General features: G+C 37.8%; 1 pseudogene; it reads right to left on the bottom strand.

Annotated features, from left to right (window-relative positions):
- Positions 1–3,306: 3,306 nt before the first annotated feature.
- On the bottom strand, positions 3,307–3,487 carry LOC128865485 (U2 spliceosomal RNA; annotated as a pseudogene).
- Positions 3,488–7,831: the final 4,344 nt, after the last annotated feature.

Below are 7,831 nucleotides of genomic sequence, written 5' to 3' on the forward strand. Positions count from 1 at the left end.
AAAGTATGGAAATTTGGAGAAGTCGTTAGGTAGCAGTCACTAACGCTTGGTTAAAAGCTTAAAATATTTATGAAATAAACTTCGGTAACGTATAAAACTTTTTGTTCTGTATTTTAAAAGGTTCAAAGAATTTTTTAAGCTTATAAAAAAAAAATCAATTTTTTGAAATTTCTACAGCTCTACCTTCGAGCTCTTCTTTAGAGGAGATGTTTCATGGTAGGAGGTTTCAGATGCCAGTACACATGAATTTTCTGTTCCAAAGGTAGCTTTTTTACTCTTTTGAATATCGCTTTTAGTTTCTGAAATTATTACGCGTAACTAACTTACATCACTTTGTGCTACTCAAAGTCCGTATGATGATGAATTATTGAATATATTCGTTTGGGAGTCTACAGGGAACACAAAAGCAAATACTCTTTTAAGGGGTTATATACGTCCAGAATTAAAAAAAAAAAGTTTTTTTTTACATATTATGATTATTTATATTTTTAGGCGTATTTTTATGCAAGTCGATTGTAAAAACCCCCATGGACACAAAGTTATGGTAGAAAATGTAACTTGCCGACAAGAGTTTGATGCGCACAGGTAGCTGTCCTTCGTTTGAGGCAGCTAGCCATTAAACTCGTTTTTGTCGAAACTACTTTTACCGGCTCATACAGTTTTTAATATTTTTTGATGCGGTTTTTTTTCTTAATTGATACTTATACAATATATTTATTACAGAGCTGCCCTACTAAATATTAATGTTTGTTCATCAATTCTTTTTATTTGTACTGATTTATTAAAAAAAACATCATTTATTTCTTTACTTTTTAAAACAAAAACCTCTGTAATCAATGGCGTGTTTAATACTTTTGCATAACGAGACCTCTGGCTCCTTAGCTAAGGTAGGCTCTGAAGCCAACTTCTTTGGCCCTTAGCCTGTTTTGCCATTTCCTTCTGCAGCCATCAAAGCCACGATTAACAAATGAGTTACGCCAACCTACAAGCGAGCTTGGCGAACTGAGAGAGACTGCAGCTGGACGAAATTGATGTTACCTGTCACGTCCGACCGTTCGTCACAGATCCTCCTGTCATTAAGCAGAAAGGTTTGCAGTCAGCGGCAAAGCTCATTAAAAATGCAGGCATCTCAGAAAATGCACTCTGTCCAGCATGGCGAGAAAAGGATGAGACGGCGGGCCACTTTCGACTGCCCGACCTTCGCTCGAACCAGGCTTGGAGTCTTTGGCACTGATGTTTTAAGAAGCGACCATTTTGGTTTCTTGACACCACAAAATCTACTCAGATTTCTGGGAGGGTAGATTTTAAGAAAACTAATAAGGGGAAACCGCGTGCAGTTTTTTGAGTTATTTTTTGACTTTTTTTAATTTTCATAAAATTGAAAGTATTTCCACACTACAATTCAAGTTAAATAATATTCAAAAGATATGTAAAAATAATTCTCACTGCAGAAGCAATTCCAGAGACTTTTTTTAAATAAATTTAAATTTAAATTTTCTTAAGTTTGGTCTTCGGACCATTGGTCAGTTGGGCACAAATTATTTTATTTATTATTTTTTTAAGTTCCTTTTGAGTTTAAATTCTAATAAGAAATCAGAGGCTTACGACAACGAGTTCACTGAAAATGAGCCTTCAAGAACATCATAGCCCCTAAAGTTGAGTAATCTGAGTTTACTACATGTGAAAAATGCCAGCAAAAGGTCACTTTGCAAGTAATATGTGATATATATTTATTTATTAATATATAATTGGCGCTACAACTCTTTTTGGGTAATTGGTTAAGCTCCCTCTCCTATTTTATGGCTCGTGTCTTGGTACTTTTTCCACAAACTGAGGGACTTGCAGTTTTATGCCACTATCGAACGGCAGTTGGTTTTTTATGAGGAGCATTTTTATAGCATAAATACACTCGTAAATAATACAATAGTTACACATATTTTCGAATTGGCTACGTTGTACACTTGGTTTGTTTTTGCATTGAAGAGGAGTATGAATTTTTCTCCAGTAAATTTGTATTTCCAATTTTCATTACACTTTATGATCTGAAAAAGTTAATAAATTACTCAGGTGTTCATATCAACTAAACACGGAATTGGCGATAGTTTTAAACATGGGATCTCGAAATCCTGAAATCCCGAAGTCTCGTAATTTCGCGAGTGGCTTACCTAATATACATACATCTTACTACCAGCGCTAATTCCTGAGACCAATTCTTTCAACTGGAACGGATTGCACACTTTCAAATTTTCCGAAGTATTATTTCGCGTGTCATGGACAAATATTGTAACTCAAAATAAAAAATTTGATAAACATGGCCTCAAACTTTTCAATTTATTAAACCACGTTGGGGCACAGTTACAACCACAAACAAACGTCACCATTGATACGTATGGGCTCACGGCTGTGATAACTGACTTTTGGTCCATAGGAGCGCAGCAAGCAGGCAAAATGGGTATCCCTCACAATACTTATATACGAGTACTCTGTCATAGTTGTTAACAAACGGAGAAAAAGGAAACTATGTTCTACTTTCTCTGTGAATGCCCTGCTCTATGGTAGGCGAAGATGTTAACCCTTGGTCATCTGCTTTTGGAAAAGTTTGACGAGCTATCTGGTATAGACGTAAAAAACCTTATAAGGTTTATCAATCGCACAGACTGGCTAGAGCCGTGAAGGAATAACCCGTACAACCTGTTGGTAGCAAGGATAGGGCAGCATAATAAAGCGGAAGCGCTAATTAGATTGTTGCTGAATCACTACCAACCAACCAGCCAACTATCCCGCGCTAAGTAAGGCACATCTTCATCTTAGGAGGTTCTATTAATAGTTAACACCATGAATTATTTCCACAATATAAAAGAAGAGGCCCTATGCTCCATCTAAGAGCCTCGGGAAAATATATATAATATATATTATAAAAAAAAATACCAGTCTAACGGTTAGACGCGATAGAAGTGAAACCTTCCGTAAAACAAACTGAGAGAGAATAAGACGAAAGCAGCATTAGGAGCGGGATAATTATAGGTTCATTATAATATTGCTATAAAATTCATATTTTATTTTCTTCATTTTATTATTATTCATCCTCAATGTTTTCAATTTCAGCATATGATACGAGTGGCTTATGATAGATAAAATATGATACAAATGCTTTGGTTTCGATGTTGTCAAAAAAAATACCCAAACGGACCGAAGAAACAGACTTACAAATTTCTTCCATTTTCGTCTACTTGTATTCATATAAAAATTTATGTCTCTTCCCACCAAAGCTAAATGTATTAGTATATTTTTTCTTGTATTTATTCAATAATTTGGGCCGAAATCCCGGCGGTACTGCAATACCGGGCCAACCCGTGGCAGAGGTGGAGCAAGCCCCTAAAACACTCCGCACATTTCCAAAAATCAGTTTAACATTTGTTGTCCTCCGATGGAGGATCTATCAGATGTTAAGCTGATAAGAACAGATAAAGTGGGCTTCAAGACCGTTTTCCCCGGGGGGACATTTCCCCCCCGGGGTGATACATAAAAAATTCCCGCACTCTTTTCGAGAGTGACGGTTCGCTAGATATAAATAAAAGATTATGCTGCTTCTTAGCTAAGGTTGACTTTTTTCTTTGCAGGTGTTTCATATGAAAGAATTAATCTCGTTATTGCCCCCGTTCACCCAGAAGGGGTACCGGAGGCCATAGCCCATCCTTACAATCGCATTCACGTAGGGTCAGGAGGGTTTGAAGTCCGTCCGCCAGGGGCACACCCTAGCCAGGGCGCTCCCCAGGAGGAGCAGAATATTGTCTCACCCCAGAGACGTGCTCCACGTATATGTCCCGTGACCAGTGGATGGTGTCAGATACAACTAGACGGCGCATCATAGACGCGTAGCGCTGGTTAACACGCAAGCGTCTCAGCACCGGCTCGTTGCATGGGTCCCAGGTGCCCAGGGCACCAACGAGGATCGCCTCTACCTCCACATTGTAGCCTCGTGAATGCAGCGCAACAGCCAGCGGGGTATACTTCCTTATCTTCTCGTCCCGCGCCTCTGCGAAACTCTCCCGTCGGTTCTCGAATGGCACGGTTATGTCCACTATGTTGACGGACCTCGTGGTCTCGTTCCTGATGACAATGTCCGGCCTTAGTGCTGAGAGATTCCCGCCACAGACTCCCGCAACTGTCTGGTTGATGGTCATGGTGCCAGGCAGTTTGACAGCTTTTGCCACTCTTGCTACAATAGCGTCATGGCGCAGTTGTCTCGCTGCCGAGTGAGGTGTGCAGTGGCAGTGAGGTGTGCAGTGGCTACACTTTGACTACACTTTGATCTTAGCCATAAGGCCGAGAAGCGATAACCATACACAACCAACAAACTACCTTGTCAATACATTTTCTAATAAACCTTTTGAGAATTACACGCTCACAAAAATTAATGTACGAAATATTTATACCGATTCACTTAAACTGACTTTCAGTATCTAAACCAAAAATAGAAAAGCCAAAAAACTGTTTCCAATAAATAATCAGAAATGTCCTACAATGCAAATTTCAAAAAAAAAAATTTTTTTTCTTGTGATTCGAACCAAGAATTTTGGATCGGAAGCTCACATTGCTAGCCGCTCGGCTATCGCGCTATACTGTCGCCGCTGGCCTAAAAGTTATTTAGTTCGTCGCTACGTTTATATGTAATATTCGTAGCCAAGAGGGTCGCTTTTTTCGTTTCACTTTTTCTCAAATCACTCCCAACGATTCTAAAGAAGTTTTCACTTCAAAAGAGGTAGTGGTAATGTCTGCTTATCTATCTAAAACAAACGTTTTGAGTTATGGCGTTCTTCCAGAAAACGAGTGATAAACCTTTCAATATAAGCCAAATTTATCTAATATGGGAACTAATAATGGAAATCTATCTATGTCAACGTAGACCAGTGCTATAAAAATAGTTCATGTTACGCTAGAAAGTCTTCTACAAGGTGGCGCAAAGTTAATCACTCTTTCGGAGGATTTATGGTTTTTGCAAATGGCGTCGTACGTCAATCATATTTGGCACCTGTGAAGTAGACAGCTCCAGTATGCACACGGACAAACAATGGAGCTCTTAGAGGTAGAAATAGAGATTCCCATCAATGAATTTTCAATTCAATCAAAGTTTTTCAAAAATTAAATTCGATGAATAATTTTATGCGTCAATAAAATTTCAGTTAAAATCATCATCTGTTGCAGAGTAAAAAATAAACAAATACATACATAATTGGCGCTTATACCCTCTTTAAATGTTTGACCGAGCTCTTTCTCTTATTTGTGGTGTGCCTCTTGATGTTGTTCCACAAATGTTCCACAATAGTTTCACAAGTAGGTCTCTCACAGTTTTAAGCCGACTCTAAATGGCAGATATTTTTATGACAAGCTTTTTCATGGCAGTAAAACATGGAATCGGTGAAACACCAAAATTAAGAAAAACATTTTTCTAATAGCGGTCGCCCCTCAGCAGTCAATGGCAAACCTCTGAGTGTATTTCTGCCATGATAAAGCTCTTCATAAAAAAATATCTGCCGTTCGGAGTCGGCTTGAAACTGTAGGTCCCTCCATTTGTGGAACAACATCAACACGCACGCCACAAATGGAAGGAGAATAGATAAAGAGGCAAAACAGTTAAAATACGCATATTTGAGTTTTACAAATTATCGTACGAGCTTCAAAAAGTACATCTTTTCAAAAATCACAGACATGCACCTAAATTTTGTGTATACCTGTAATAGAGGTAATCGATTTTTTCCATGTTATGATAGTTTATATTTTCAAAAATATACTTGCAAATTTTCTTACTGAAATTCGTTGTGGTTTAGAAGTTACAGTCCTTTAAAACGAAGCCGGTTTGGAATACGACGCCTAGATACGATATTTTAACCGTGTTTTTCTCGAAACTATTTTTTCCGAGTTCGCGTTGGTAATTTCTCAAAAAATACTGAAACGATTGATTTGAATTTTTTAAATGTTATTGAGTAGATTTGTGGCACTCGCGGGTACCAGAATTAAATTTTTAAAATCAGTGTTTCTATTTTTTTTTTAAGAGCGAGAACGTGAAAAAAAAATCTTTTTTTTGTGTTTTTCCAATAAACAGATAAAATATCTAGAATTTTTGTTTTTATTTTTTGTAAATCTACTCTATATCTCCTGATGAATAATCGACCTATTTTTGTTTTTTCAAACGTACCTGAGCAGCCAATCAGTTACGCCAGTGGCATGTGTTGAATCAGTGGAAGCAATTTTTTTAATTTTTGTCATTGAAAAAAAAATTTTTTTTTTTTGCAAATTTCTTTATTTGTCTAATGAATAAAAACAACTTTGAATTGATACCGATTGTTTTTCTTCAATTTTCAACGCCTTCAATTTTTACGTCTCTAGACCAGAAAAGTGCCTTAAAAACGGCAAATGTGTGGATTTCTTGTTCTCTAATTACATAACAAAATTTGTGCTCCTATTTTATTTTTATTTTTACAAACTGCTTCACCAGTCTACTAGTGGTGTCTTCATCTGCGGCTGAGAATGGAGCCAATTATTTTCTATGTGAAGGTAAATATCGTATGCTTCTTTGGGTAATTGTACCATAAATGTTTATGTATTTGTATATGAACATTTGCACGCTTGCGAATACAGCCAATTACAATGGTCGAGGTAATTTCCTGTATTCGTTTAAAATGTAGCAGGGCAAAATTGTAACAGTTGCTGCACAGCTTCATGCGAATACACATGTAACATACATATATATGTATGTATTTGTTTTTGCTTTCTATTTCTGTTTACACACTCTCTGTCATATTGCCTAGTTACAGAATTTCAACGGAAAACAATTAATCAAACCACACCAACATCGGCATCGAGATTAAAGTAAAAATTTAATTTACGATATCGACAGCTGAGTGCGATGCTATTGCTGAGTCGCTCTATGCGAGTATCGAAACGGAAATTGCCAACTGACTGCCAACCAAGACCGACAAATCATCGCCAAATGCGACCACGCGCCCCATATGAAAGCTGCGTTTGACCATCGTGATGGTTAGGCAAATATTTATACGATAATACATACACATATCCACATGTAAATAGTACTTACACACGCACATACGCACACACTACTACATACATACATACATACAGCACAATGTAATGCACAGCAAATATTTAGCTGACTATCTGTGCGATAGTCCACCTCAAATTGTGCGCTAAAATCGATTTACATTGCAATTCAATTCGCCTCAAATGCATTTGTAGGGCAAAGTGTGGGCGAAGGCTCCGGCCGTGATGTATACACGGCGTATGAGTAATTGACTACAACGGTAACCCGCTCGCAAGCAGCCATTCAATTGCTTTCTCTACTTGCATACATACATACATACATACACGAGTATATGTATATGTGTGCGCGCATTGCTCGTATGGCAGTGTATTTGTGGCACTCCAGCAACCATTTGTCATGCTGGACGCCAAATATTTGTCTACTCTACCGACCTAGCAGACTGCATACTGGTGAATTTATCGCTGGCTGACAGGCCAATCAAACAACCAATCGCCTAACAGAAAAATAACCAAAATGCAAACTGGCAAAAGCACACAAAAAAATACAAAAACGCGCAATCTAGTGTAACACGAATGTTCTGATGTACTCAGTTGCTTGGTCGATTGGAACATACAGAAGTTTGTTGGATATGGCGAAGCTATGTGAAGCAGCACTGGCAGACAAATGAACAAAATTTCTATTGGAAAAAAATTTCAATTTAGGCCAAGATAAGGGACGGCGAGCGTATGAGGTGCCCATCCATCGCCCACCATTGTATTTTGGTTACACAAA

The sequence above is a fragment of the Anastrepha ludens genome, chromosome 5, assembly GCF_028408465.1.
Source record: "Anastrepha ludens isolate Willacy chromosome 5, idAnaLude1.1, whole genome shotgun sequence".
NCBI classification, from domain to species: domain Eukaryota; kingdom Metazoa; phylum Arthropoda; class Insecta; order Diptera; family Tephritidae; genus Anastrepha; species Anastrepha ludens.